Here is a 9,423-nt window from a genome sequence, read left to right on the forward strand (position 1 = left end):
GGCCTCTGGTGCTGCACTGTGGCTACAAAAACAAAACAAAAAATAAAGGCACATACATATGTCAATTCCCCTTCGTGATCGGTACCTTGTTGTGGTGAAGGGGATTGCGTATCACAATGAAGCAATCATCACCTCTATGAGTGTGTTGGCAATGTTGCCACACCCCAGATGATAAGGCCGTTGCTTCATTATGATCAGACTAAAAGCGATCGGCTGGATAATTTTTCATAGAAAAAAACATTAATTTTCTTCTTCTTTTTTTTTTAAGTTGTATGGGTTTTTAATACATAAAATAAAAAATCATAATAAAGTCTCTTAATAGTTTATTAGAAATAATGCAGACAATTTAAAAAATCCCCATCAATTCCAATACAAAGCAAGTACAGAGCTCAGAACTAAATTATTTCAGGATGTCGTAATGGTTCGTTAATTCGACAATGGTTAATCAATTTGACACACGTCCCCGGATAGGGGACGTAACAGGGATTAAACTGATAGGAATAGTACTAGTTAAGACATCACTCATATAGGGTGTCACAGCACATTGCTCCGTGCACGCGCAGTGCCCCAACTTGGGAGTAAGAGGACCGACCAAGCTGCTTTTTCCATCTCCCGGTTCTTAAAATCAATTCAGTTTGGTGTATCAGAGTTTGGTCTGTCACTGTGAAGGCAGTCGAAGGTACCCGGGCAAATTTTTTTTATCACAAAAGGCAATCCCTGATATGGGACGTAACAAGGATTAAACTGATGAGAAGAGAACTACAGAAAATACCACTCATATCGGGTGTGACAGTAAATTGCACGGCGCAGACGCAGTGACGTGGATTCAAACAAGGGGGAGGGAGCCAGCGTTTTTTTTAACCATCTCCCCGTTCGGAAAATTAATTCAATAAATGGACCCCAGATTGGGGACGTAACAGGGATTAAACAGATGAGAATAGAACTACAGAAAATACCACTCATATCGGGTGTGACAGTAAATTGCACGGCGCAGACGCAGTGACCGTGGATTCAAACAAAGGGGAGGGAGCCAGCGTTTTTTTAACCATCTCCCCGTTTGAAAAATCAATTCAATTCACCTTTCGGGGACCCTTGGTGTTGTACGTGGCTGGGTGGAGGAGGAAAACCTTCAATGACATCAACGGGACATGGCTAGCTTGGTATCCAACCTTGTGCAAATGGGGAGTTTGCGGTTGGGGAAATGGACTGTTTGCGGTTGTTTGCGGTGCATTAAAAGGGGAGTTTGGCCTGTCAATGTCTGTGAAGCGGGCGTAACCCTTACACTACCTGATCGATACAACATCATACCTGGTCGTATACACACACTGGATGTTTTAAACCACGTTGTTAAAAAAAAAATTAGGATTGTTAGGTGATTTATGCCCTTTATAGATTAAAACCCAACTCTGCGTCAATTATGTAATTTTCCATGGGAGTTTTGCCATGGATCCCCCTCCGGCATCCCACGGTCCAGGTGTTAGTCCCCTTGAAACAACTTTTCCATCACTACTGTGGCTAGAAAGAGTCCCTGTGGGTTTTAAAATTCGCCTGCCTATTGAAGTCAATGGCGGTTCGCCCGTTCGCGAACATTTGCTAAAATTCAATAAGGTAAGAATAAAGATTAGATAAGATGAAGTGCCGGAATCCATAGAGATACCTGTGTAAAATTAAGTATAATCTGAACAGAAATCAAGGATTATGCCATCTGACAAAACTTTATAGAATCCCTGCTCAAGAGATTAGTTTTGGGAGAAAACTGTGGTAATGACTTATCTATTGTTAAATTGCTCGTAGACAATGTATAGTAAAAAAAATCGACATGCCCAATATAAAATTTAGAATTTCGTTTATTTCTTTTAATGGTAGATCATTAGAAAATCAGCTTAAAATATTATTCTGATAGGAAAAATGATCATACATGCACATTGTGATTTCAATATTAGATTTATTTCAACATTCATTGTGAAATCAGTAGATATCCAGGATGGGCCTGAAGGAACCAACTCTGCCATCCACAGCGCCCCAGTCACTGAACCTCCTGTATTCTCCAGGCTTCAGGAGATATTGCCTTCCTTTGTAATTGGGCTCTTCATAAAAGATCCAGTTTCCCTGAATTACATTGCAAGAATGGATATTGGTGTACTGAAACCTCTCATGGACATTGGTACAGTCATTTGATAATTCTACCATTTTTCCCTTAAAGTCTTCTTTCTCATAGATCTTTATCTGCTGGGATCCTTGTTGCTTTAAAAAAAAAAGATAAATATAAATGTCAATGTATAAGTCAAACACAACAATAATCCCTTTTCTACTGCTGATCCCATAATTAGGCTGTGTATGACAAAAATATACAGATATGAGTAGAGCAAATTTCTTGAAATTCATTTTGAGTCTGATTCTAACGAATTGGTTGGCAGATTTGATTTGTAAATTAATAAATTCGACATCGAAAGTTCTCAGAATGCCCAGAAAAGTTGTGTATGACACTCTGAGGTCTCATAGGACTGTAGTCTTCTCTTTTCAAGCTCTTTAACCACTTCAACCTCGCTAGCTGAAACCCCCTTAATGACCAGGCCACTTTTTACACTTCTGCACTACACTACTTTCACCATTTATTGCTCGGTCATGCAACTTACCACCCAAATGTATTTTACCTCCTTTTCTTCTCACTAATAGAGCTTTAATTTGGTGGTATTTCATTGCTGCTGCCATTTTTACTTTTTTTGTTATTAATCAAAATTTTACGATTTTTTTGCAAAAAAATGACATTTTTCACTTTCAGTTGTAAAATTTTGCAAAAAAACCGACATCCATATATACATTTTTGACTAAAATTATTGTTCTACATGTCTTTAATAAAAAAATAATGTTTGGGTAAAAAAAATGGTTTGGGTAAAAGTTATAGCGTTTACAAACTATGGTACAAAAATGTGAATTTCCACTTTTTGAAACAGCTCTGACTTTCTGAGTACCTGTCATGTTTCCTGAGGTTCTACAATGCCCAGACAGTACAAACACCCCACAAATGACCCCATTTCGGAAAGTAGACACCCTAAGGTATTCACTGATGGGCATAGTGAGTTCATAGAACTTTTTATTTTTTGTCACAAGTTAGCGGAAATGATGATTTTTTTTTTCTTACAAAGTCTCATATTCCACTAACTTGTGACAAAAAATAAAAAATTCTAGGAACTCGCCATGCCCCTCACGGAATACCCTGAGGTGTCTTCTTTCCAAAATGGGGTCACTTGTGGGGTAGTTATACTGCCCTGGCATTTTAGGGGCCCATATGCATGAGAAGTAGTTTGCAATCAAAATCTGTAAAAAATGACCGGTGAAATCCGAAAGGTGCTCTTTGGAATGTGTGCCCCTTTGCCCACCTAGGCTGCAAAAAAGTGTCACACAACTGGTATCGCCGTACTCAGGAGAAGTTGGGGAATGTGTTTTGGGGTGTCATTTTACATATACCCATGCTGGGTGAGATAAATATCTTGGTCAAATGCCAACTTTGTATAAAAAAATGGGAAATGTTGTCTTATACCAAGATATTTCTCTCACCCAGCAAGGGTATATGTAAAATGACACCCCAAAACACATTCCCTAACTTCTCCCGAGTACGGCGATACCAGATGTGTGACACTTTTTTGCAGCCTAGGTGGGCAAAGGGGCACACATTCCAAAGAGCACCTTTCGGATTTCACCGTTTTTTTTACAGATTTTACAGATTTTTTTTACAGATTTTGATTGCAAACTACTTCTTAGGCATATGGGCCCCTAGAATGCCAGGGCAGTATAACTACCCCACAAGAGACCCCATTTTGGAAAGAAGACACCCCAGGGTGTTCCGTGAGGGGCATGGCGAGTTCCTAGAATTTTTTATTTTTTGTCACAAGTTAGTGGAATATGAGACTTTGCAAGAAAAATAAAAAAATTAAAAAAATAATCATTTTCCGCTAACTTGTGACAAAAAATAAAAAAATTCTAGGAACTCGCCATGCCCCTCACGGAATACCTTGGGGTGTCTTCTTTCCAAAATGGGGTCACTTGTGGGGTAGTTATACTGCTCTGGCATTCTAGGGGCCCTAATGTGTGGTAAGTAGTTTGAAATCAAAATGTGTAAAAAATGACCTGTAAAATCCTAAAGGGGCTCTTTGGAATGTGTGCCCCTTTGCCCACCTAGGCAGCAAAAAAGTGTCACACATGTGGTATCGCTGTACTCAGGAGAAGTTAGGGAATGTGTTTTGGTGTGTCATTTTACATATACCCATGCTGGGTGAGAGAAATATCTTGGCAAAAGACAACTTTTCCCATTTTTTTTATACAAAGTTGGCATTTGACCAAGATATTTATCTCACCCAGCATAGGTATATTTAAAATGACACCCCAAAACACATTCCCCAACTTCTTCTGAGTACGGCGATACCACATGTGTGACACTTTTTTGCAGCCTAGATGCACAAAGCGGCCCAAATTCCTTTTAGGAGGGCATTTTTAGACATTTGGATCCCAGACTTCTTCTCACGCTTTAGGGCCCCTAAAACGCCAGGGCAGTATAAATACCCCACATGTGACCCCATTTTGGAAAGAAGACACCCCAAGGTATTCATCGGGGCATGGCGAGTTCATAGAAAAAAAAATTTGGGGCACAGGTTAGCGGAAATTGATTTTTTTTTGTTTTTTCTCACAAAGTCTCCCTTTCCGCTAACTTGGGACAAAAAGTTAAATCTTTCATGGACTCAATATGCCCCTCACGGAATACCTTGGGGTGTCCGAAATGGGGTCACATGTGGGGTATTTATACTGCCCTGGCATTTTAGGGGCCCTAAAGCGTGAGAAGAAGTCTGGAATATAAATGTCTAAAAAATTTTACGCATTTGGATTCCGTGAGGAGTATGGTGAGTTCATGTTAGATTTTATTTTTTGACACAAGTTAGTGGAATATGAGACTTTGTAAGAAAAAAATAAAAAAATAAATAAATAAAATATTTCCGCTAACTTGGGCCAAAAAAATGTCTGAATGGAGCCTTACAGGGGGGGTGATCAATGACAGGGGGGTGATCACCCATATAGACTCCCTGATCACCCCCCTGTCATTGATCACCCCCCTGTCATTGATCACCCCCTGTCATTGATCACCCCCCTGTAAGGCTCCATTCAGACATCCGTATGATTTTTACGGATCCACGGATACATGGATCGGATCCGCAAAAACACATACGGACGTCTGAATGGAGCCTTACAGGGGGGTGATCAATGACAGAGGGGTGATCACCCATATAGACTCCCTGATCACCCCCGTCATTGATCACCCCCCTGTAAGGCTCCATTTAGACGTCCGTATGATTTTTACGGATCCACGGATACATGGATCGGATCCGCAAAACACATACGGACGTCTGAATGGAGCCTTACAGGGGGGTGATCAATGACAGGGGGGTGATCAATGACGGGGGTGATCAGGGAGTCTATATGGGTGATCACCCCTCTGTCATTGATCACCCCCCTGTAAGGCTCCATTCAGATGTCCGTATGCGTTTTGCGGATCTGATCCATGTATCCGTGGATCCGTAAAAATCATACGGACGTCTGAATGGAGCCTTACAGGGGGGTGATCAATGACGGGGGTGATCAGGGAGTCTATATGGGTGATCACCCCTCTGTCATTGATCACCCCCCTGTAAGGCTCCATTCAGACGTCCATATGCGTTTTGCGGATCCGATCCATGTATCCGTGGATCCGTAAAAATCATACGGACCTCTGAATGGAGCCTTACAGGGGGGTGATCAATGACAGGGGGGTGATCAGAGAGTCTATATGGGGGTAATCAGGGGTGATCAGGGGTTCATAAGGGGTTAATAAGTGACAGGGGGGGGTATAGTGTAGTGTAGTGGTGTTTGGTGCTACTTTACTGAGCTGCCTGTGTCCTCTGGTGGTCGATCCAAACAAAAGGGACCACCAGAGGACCAGGTAGCAGGTATATTAGACGCTGTTATCAAAACAGCGTCTAATATACCTGTTAGGGGTTTAAAAAAATCACATCTCCAGCCTGCCAGCGAACGATCGCCGCTGGCAGGCTGGAGATCCACTCGCTTACCTTCCGTTCCTGTGAACGCGCGCCTGTGTGCGCACATTCACAGGAAATCTCGGCTATTGCGAGATGACGCACGGATGCGTCCAGGAAGAATGAATAAACCACCTTCCGGACGCATCCATGCGTTAGGCGGTCCGGAGGTGGTTAATGCCAAGGCAACATTAGTTATGAAAAATAAGCTTAAAATGTTGTTCAGTTAGGAAAGATAATCATATATGCACATTATGGTTTCAATATTACCTTTATTAGATGTAGCAACGTTAACAGTCACGCATAACTAGATGTGATAATTTACCGCTGCATTTACATAGACAGCAGAGTTAACAGTCACAGTCATAACACGTTAAGTAGATTTGATAACTCACCAAGTATGTGTGTTAAACCTGCTACATCTGTATGTCAAAGTGACAGTGACATATGTTAGATGGTTGTAACGAACAACCTGTTAAACACACCCTGCAATGTTGGATTTTATTTTTAAATTAAAACATGATCCTTAAATTATCCTTTATTAGTAGTAGATGCCTTCTTTTCTGTCTTCAGACCTCTAAAATGGTGGCTGAAATTTTACAAATTGTATTGTAAATCATCCAAATTGTATTGCAAAATATCGGATTAACTTGAATCTAAATTTTTGGGAGATTTGAAACAAATTTGAATAGTTTACAATTAATTCACTCTTCTCTAGATAGATGTATATGCTAGGCTTATCTTTGCTTTTGCATAAAAGTTTAGTCTTGACTTTTACTGATATTTGTGATATTCTATGAACGTTAATTTCACTTAGATGCAGACAACTACAAATCTGTTACATACACTTTTACAGGCATTCTACACGATAACATAAATAGATCTCAGGATTTAATTTTAGGGGATGTTAGTAGTTGCAATTTTGCTGGGACAACTTAGCGAGCTGAGCTAGGGTGCAGATATCCCCCCAAATTCTGCCTGAGGGTATGCCACTTTTCTGAATGCAGAGGTTTCCTGTTACTTATTTTATTTATTTTGTATGCACTTATATAACGCTGCTATATTCCTTAGCGCTTTACAGACATTAGCATCAAGCTGTCCTCAATTGGTCTCACAATCTAAGTTCCCTATCAGTATGTCCAAGGGTCCAAAAACAGAGCCCGGAAACTGTAGGCCGGTAAGTTCAACATCTGTGGTGGGTAAACAGTTTAAAGGTTTTCTAAGAGATGCTATCTTGGAGTACTTCAAAGAAAATAAACAAATAACGCCATATCAGCATGGCTTCATGAGGCATCGGTCATATCAAACTAAGTTTCTATGAGGAGGTAAGTTCTAGACTTGACAGCGGCGAATCAATGGATGTCGTGTATCTGGACTTCTCCAAAGCATTTGACACTGTATCACATAAAAGGTTAGTATATAAAATGAGATTGCTTGGACTGGGAGAAAATGTCTGTATGTGGGTAAGTAACTGGCTCAGTGATAGAAAACAAAGGGCGGTTATTAACGGTACACACTCAGTTTGGGTCACTGTCACTAGTGAAGTACATCAGGGGGTCAGTATTGGGCCCTATTCTCTTCAATATATTTATTAATGATTAATTTTTTTTGCAGGTGACACTAAACTGTGTAAAGTAATTAACACAGAAGAGGACACTATACTGCTACAGAGGGATCTGGATATATTGGAGGCTTGGGCAGATAAGTGGCAGATGAGGTTTAACACTGACAAATGTAAGGTTATGCACATGGGAAGGAATAATGCAAGTCACCTGTACATACTAAATGGTAAAACACTGGGTAACACTAACATGGAAAAGGACCTAGGAATTTTAGTGAACAGCAAACTAAGCTGTAGAAACCAAGGCCAAGAATGTAAAGGGTTGCATCAAAAGGGGCATAGATGCCTCTGATGAGAACATAGTCCTACCACTTTACAAATCACTAGTCAGACCACACATGGAGTACTGTGTACAGTTCTGGGCTCCTGTGAACAAGGCAGATGTAGCAGAACTAGAGAGGGTTCAGAGGAGGGCAACTAAAGTAATAACTGGAATGGGGCAACTACAGTACCCTGAAAGATTATCAAAATTAGGGTTATTCACTTTAGATAAAAGACAACTGAGGGGAGATCTAATAACTATGTATACATATATCAGGGGTGAGTACAGAGATCTATCCCATCATCTATTTATCCCCAGGACTGTGACGAGGGGACATTCTCTGCGTCTGGAGGAAAGAAGGTTTGTACACAAACATAGAAGAGGATTCTTTACGGTAAGAGCAGTGAGACTATGGAACTCTCTGCCTGAGGAGGTGGTGATGGTGAGTACAATAAAGGAATTCAAGAGGGGCCTGGATGTATTTCTGGAGTGTAATAATACTACAGGTTATAGTTACTAGAGATCGGTCGTTGATCCAGGGAGTTATTCTGATTGCCTGTTTGGGGTCTGGAAGGAATTTTTTTCTTTTTAAGTGGGGAAAATTGGCTTCTACCTCACAGTTTTTTTTTTTTTTTGCCTTCCTCTGGATCAACTTGCAGGATAACAGGCCAAACTGGATGGACAGATGTCTTTTTTCGGCCTTATAAACTATTTTACTATGTTACTATGTCTTTGAAGTGTGGGAGGAAACTGGAGCAAACATGGGGAGAACATACAAATTCCATGCAGATGTTGTCCTTGGTTGGTACTTCAGTTGAGGGCAGTAGAGCATCTGTACATTACATGCACTGAAAGGCTTCATACAGGTATTTCCATTCCTGCTGATCATCATATTTGTAAATCTGAGCACTTTATGTATGCCCTGACTTTAGCCTGATACATTATCATGTAGAATGCCTGCAATATCCAGTGTTATTATGTTCAGAGAAGTATATAAAATCACTTACTGGCAAAATCATGCGACATGACCTGACGCAGTTGTTGATACCCATCCACCTCTGGTAATCAGGGTATTCCCCCTTCTTCAGATAATACTGATATCCCATATAGTTAGGACACTCATAGATCATCCAGCAGCCATTCTCTACCCGGATAGAGTTGCACTGATCTACATGGGAATGTAAATCAGAGGAATCTGAAATGCACTCATAGGAGCGACCCTGGAAGTCTCTGTCCTCAAAGAAAACAATCTACAGCAAAAGAAAAGTATAAATATATTCATTTCATGACAAATTGATTTGTTAAGAAGACTCAAGGTCTAAGGAAATATGTGAAATATGCAGAAACACGAACTGAAAAAACATTATGGGAGGTTATTTTTAGCTTGCTTTATGTGATATTTTAAGAAAGTTCGGAGTTTACAGAAGTAAAGGAAACTAGAATCTCTTCACTTTAAAATGTTTTTTTTATAACAAAAG

At 40.3% G+C, this 9,423-nt stretch overlaps 1 pseudogene; it reads right to left on the reverse strand.

The window, feature by feature from the left end:
* Positions 1-1,968: 1,968 nt before the first annotated feature.
* LOC122944658 lies at positions 1,969-9,198 on the reverse strand (annotated as a pseudogene).
* Positions 9,199-9,423: the final 225 nt, after the last annotated feature.

Source organism: Bufo gargarizans, chromosome 8, assembly GCF_014858855.1.
Source record: "Bufo gargarizans isolate SCDJY-AF-19 chromosome 8, ASM1485885v1, whole genome shotgun sequence".
Lineage (NCBI taxonomy): Eukaryota > Metazoa > Chordata > Amphibia > Anura > Bufonidae > Bufo > Bufo gargarizans.